Source organism: Tenrec ecaudatus, chromosome 9 (genome assembly GCF_050624435.1).
Source record: "Tenrec ecaudatus isolate mTenEca1 chromosome 9, mTenEca1.hap1, whole genome shotgun sequence".
Lineage (NCBI taxonomy): Eukaryota > Metazoa > Chordata > Mammalia > Afrosoricida > Tenrecidae > Tenrec > Tenrec ecaudatus.
The window spans coordinates 54,349,948-54,355,555 of NC_134538.1; the positions used below are offsets into that span (position 1 = coordinate 54,349,948).

General features: G+C 40.1%; 1 pseudogene; it reads left to right on the forward strand.

Moving 5' to 3' along the window:
* Positions 1 to 1,137: 1,137 nt before the first annotated feature.
* LOC142455975 (phosphatidylinositol 4,5-bisphosphate 3-kinase catalytic subunit beta isoform pseudogene) lies at positions 1,138 to 3,756 on the forward strand (annotated as a pseudogene).
* Positions 3,757 to 5,608: the final 1,852 nt, after the last annotated feature.

The window sequence follows — 5,608 nt, forward strand, 5'->3', positions numbered from 1 at the left end:
AAAGAACCAGTGGTGCTGAAGGAAGAAGTTCAAGTGCACTGAAAGCATTAGCCGAAAACAAGGCTCCAGGAATTGATGGAATGCCAATTGAAATGTTTCAACAAGCTGAGGAAGCACTGGATGCACTTACTCATCTATGATCGACTGATTCATTCCAAAAAAGATGAATCCGTAGAATGCTCAAACTATAGAACAATATCAATGATATCATGTACAAATAAAATTTTGCTGAACATCATCCAATACCCACTGAAGCAGTACATTGACAGGAACCGTCAGAGGTTGACTGGATTCATAAGCGGATGTGGAACAAGGAATATCAGTGCTGATGTCAGATGGATCTTGATTCAAAGCAGAGAATACCAGAAATATGCTGACTTTGTTTTATCAGAATGACAAGTCTTTTGATTGTGTGGATCGTAACAAACTTTGAGGAGAATAAGAATTCCCGAACACTTCACTGTGCTCATTCAAAACTGGTACATGGATAAAGAGGCAGCTGTGGGAACACAACACGGAAATCCTGCATGGTTTAAAATAAGGAAAGGTCGGCCACAGGGTTGTATTCTCTTCCCATACTTATTCAATCTGCATGGTGAGCCAATCATCAGAGAAACTGACTTATAAGAAGAACAATGTAGCCTAGGTTTGGAAGCAGGCTCCTTAACCTACAGCATATGCAGATGAAACAAACTTGTTGACTGAAAGCGAGGAGGACTTGAACCACTTGCTGATGAAGGTCGAGGATTGCAACCTTCAGTATGGATTATGACTAAATATAAAAAAGACCAGAATCCTCACAAGTGGACCAATAGGTAACATCGTGACAAATGGACAAAAGGTTGAAGTTGGCAAAGATTTATCTTACTTGGATCCCCAATCAATGTTCATGGAAACAGTAGTCAAGGGTTCAAAAGATAAGTTGCATTAGGTAATTCTGCTACAGAAAACCTCATTAAAGTATTGAAAGAAGATAGTTACTTTGAGAACTAAGATGTGCTTGAGCCAAACCATGGTATTTTCAATGGCCTCATATGCATGTGAAAGTTGGACATTGAATAAGGAAGAATGAAGAAGAAATTATGCATTTCAATTTGGGTACTGGCAAAGAACAGTGAACATACCATGAACTGATAAATGAACAAACCAATCTATCTTGAAAGATGTATAGTCATCGTGGCTGTTCATTTTGAAAACTGTCAGGATGTATTTAGCTTTCAAGTATCTCCTAATAGGTGTCCTATAAAAAAATAAACAAATTGGCGATCCAAAACCGTTTGACTATCATGGGAAAGACGGTGCAGTAGGCCCTATGACTGGATGGTGCAGAGAAGTGGGAGGTGGAACATGTGTCTCACGATCACCCTCTAACTCGGCTCCAGTGTAGAGGGAACGGTCTAATGAACAGAACCCTACCCCATTTTATATTTATGGACTGCTACAAGAAAAAGACATATGACCTGTAATGAATTCCATCAAGGCTGTTATGAATCGAGATTCATCTAATATTCCCCTTCCTTTATCGCCAACATACTGCCATCAAAGTCAACGTTGAATCGTTTCGACCTGCTGTGGGTTTCTGAGACTGTAACTGCTGACAAGAGTAGAAAGTCCTGTCTTCCTCCCGTGGAGCTGCCGGTGGTTTCGAAATGCCCACCATGCAGATTGCAGCCACACACATATCCACTACACCACCGGGGCTTCTCTTTATCACCAAAGAAAACAAATTACTGCTCATGTTTGGGAAAATATCCACCCTTTCCAAATTGTTTTGATTAAGGGAAATACACTTAACACAGAAGACAGTATAGAAGTTCACCTCAGGGCTGGTCTGTTTCATGGTACTGAGCTCCTGAATAAAGCAATCAATCATAAGCCCAGGGATATCAGAGGGAAATGATCACATATGGAACGAAGGGAAATGATCACATATGGAACGAATCACAGTAATTTGATATCAATCCTGGTGACTTGCCAAGAATAGCTAGATTGTGTTTTGTTGTTTATACAATGTTGTATAAAGTAAAAATGGAGAAATCAATAAAACTACTGATTCCCTCTAAATATCAAACCGTCAGGAAGGCTGGAAAGGGGCATTCTCCCGTACTCTGGACAAACACAATGGTACTGTAATTTAAAGGACAGTTGTGATCTGGTCTCCATCTCCTGATGAACTTGAAGAAGGGGAAGTGGGAATTGTTCAAACAAATCTATATATTTAAATGCAACAGCTTTCCACATTCAACTCCCAGAAAAAAATTTAATCTTATTATTATCCCTCATTTGATAGGATTATTGAAAAGACTGCTAAACTTGCAAGCAGTGATAGGGCTAATGTATCAAGTCAAGGTGGAAAGAAGTTTCTTACTGTACTGAAAGAAATCCTGGCTAGGGATCCCTTATCTCAAGTATGTGAGAATAACATGGATCTTACTTGAACTTTGCGAAAAGACCGCAGAGAGAATTTCCCACAGTCACTGCCAGAACGATTGCCGTCTATCGAGTGGAATAAATGAGGATGGTGTTCAGCTTCAGGCGCTTCTGCAGATTTGGCCTAAATTTCTCCTTCGGGACGCCCTGAAGCTTCTGAATTTCAACTGTCCAGAGTTGAAATTCAATATGTGCTGGAATCCGCTTTGGAAGAATGATGACAAAGTCTCTAAATACCTTTTGCAAGTGGTGCAAGTTTTAAAAGGTGAGATTTTCTCGATCGTGCCCTCTCTCAGTTCCCACTAGAAAGAGCATTTCCTAATCGGAGGAGAGGCCAGTTCTATTGTGGCATTGTAGACCAGAAATACTCATCCCTGCTGTCTCAGCACATTTTGGCACCATCCTTGAAGCATAGGTCACAGGAAAGTCCTTGCCAAACAAGTTGAAGTACTTAGTACGTTAAAAACTTTAAACAGTCTAATCAAACTGAATGCAATGAAGTGAACTAGAAGCAAAGGGAAGAGGACCGTGGATAGCTGTTTAAAACAGAATGCTCATGGGAGTGCCTTTCTGAACCTAGGTGGCGTCCTCTCAGACCTCTGTGCTGACAAGTGCAAGTATGTTGACTCCAACATGCAGCATGAGGCTGGTGAACAATAACCGGGTGTTTGTTGAGGATTCAGTTGGAGCAATTTTTTTTTAATGGTGATGATCTAAGACAGGATTTATTGACACTTCAAGTACTGTGATTGGTGGATTTCCTTTGGATAGATGCAGACCTGAATCCTCCATTGCTGTTATATGGCTGTTTTACAGTAGGAGACACTCTGGCCTCCTGAAGTTGTGAACGCCTCTTACACAACTGCGGACATGCAGTGCTACAGATTCCCTTCAGGCATCATGAACACAACTCTGGAGATGACCTGGACCAAGCTATGGAGGAGTCAGCTTGCCTTGTCCTGTGCTGGCTGTGTGTAGCTTCTAATGTTCTTGGGATTGGTGGCCAAAATAATGACATCATGGTCAAGAAAACCAGCCAACTCTCCCACATTGACTTTAGATACATTTTTGGAAACTTCATCAAAATGTGGCATTAAAGGAGCAAATGACTTTTATTCTTACCTATGATTTTATTTGTTTTTATCATTCAACAAGGAAAAGCAAGAAACACAGAAATGTGTGGCCTGTTCAGCCAGTGTTGTGAGCATGTGCATCTGATTTCAGGGAGCATGGTAGCCTCACCATCACTCCGCATTACTGTTGACTAAATGACTTCCTGAGCTCGTGTCAGGGAAAACTATCTTCCTGATCAGACTTTGCTCCTAATGCATTTGTTGGTTTGGCTTGGTTTTCGTTTTGCATTTGCACTAAATTGAGCATAGCCCTGCTAATGATGTTATTAAGGGAAGGAAGTTCTGGAATTCAATTAAAATAAGGACAAGGCATTCCACAGAGCCTAACCTAAGTAGTCCCTGATGCCCACCTTCTGCTTTTTGAATGCTTGACTGAGACTCTTTATGAAAACTATCAACATTGTGGATAATCACTTCCTACTAACTGTACATGCTGAAGAGTGCTACTAGAGATTTCTTTTTCATTTCTCTCTTTTTAAGTGTTTGGTACCTTTACAGAAAGATGTCAATACTTATGTTCAGTATTGGGACTCAGTGCTATCCCGCAGCCGCCTTAGTCACCCCTAGGGGTGGTGGTTGTTCTTATGATCAAAACAAGACATAGAGAAATGGTATTTTTCTTTCTTTTTTATATTGTGTAATATACAGCTTATGGTATAATTTAAAATTATGATTATTTTGAAAAAGAACTCTTTTGATCATGTGGATGCTTATTGATTTTTTACTTTGTTAATGTTTCATGATTAATGTTTTATCTTGTTAATATTTATCTTCCATGATATCATCATTCCAAATAGACTTGCTAAAAATCTACTATCCAGGTAAATATATATGTATATGTAAATATATGAGGGAGTATCCCCCCAAAAAGGAATTATTTTTTCAAAGCTATGTACTTAAATTTTTTTACAAAACAACCTTATCACCTTCAAAGTATTCTCCATTATATTTTATATATTTGTCAAATCTGCGATTCCATTCTTGAAAATAGTTTTCAAACTCATCTGTTTGGATGGCTGACAGCACCTCCTTCGTTTTTCTCTTCACCTCCTCTACATCATCAAATCACTGTCCTTTCATATCCCTCTGCATTTGTGGAAACAAAAATAAGTCTCATAGAGAGAGATCAGGTGAGTAAGGTGGGTGGGGCAAGAGAAGCATGTTCTTTTTTGCCACAAGTTGGCACACTGAGATGGCTGTGTGGACACATACATGCATTTTTGTGGTGGCAAAACACATGGTGACAAATCAGGCCTTTTTATTAATCATTTTATTGGGAGGACTCTTACAAATCTTATAGCAATCAATAATTTAATTGTATTAAGCACATTTGTACATATGTTGCCGTCAACATTTCCAAAACATTGTCTTTCTACTTGAGCTCTTGGTAACGCTTTTCTTTTTTCCCCTCCCTCGCCCACCATCTCCCCTCCTGAATCCTTTGTCAATTATATATTATCATTGTTAGTTAGTATCTTACCCTGTCCATTGTTTCCCTTCACCCACATTTCTGTTATTTGTCCCACTGGGTGGGGGTGGAAGGGGCTATATATATAACCTTCTGATGGGTTTCCCCTCTCCCCCCCCCCACCATCGCACCACTCCCCAACCCTCCTGATATCATTACTCCCACTACTGTTCCTGAGGGGTTATCTATTCTGAATTCCATGTGTTGAGAGTGCTTATCTGTACCAATGTGTGTACTCTAGTCTAGCCAGATTTGTAAGGTAGAATTGGGTCATGGTAGTGGAGGGTAGGCGGCATTCAGGAACTAGAGGGATGATGTTTGTTTCATCAATGCTATAGTGCACCCTGGTTGAACTGTCCCTTCCTTGTAAGCCTTCTGTGGAGGAATGTCCAGTTGTCTAGAGATGGGCTTTGGGTCTCAACTCCAACCCCCTTGTTTGCATCAATAAATTGTTTGTTTTGGAAATTTGGGTACCTGATACTTGGTCCCATTGACACCTCATGATCACACAAGCTGGTGTGTTTCTTCCATGTGGTCATATTTGCTTCCCTGCTAGAAGGTCACTTGTGTAACATCA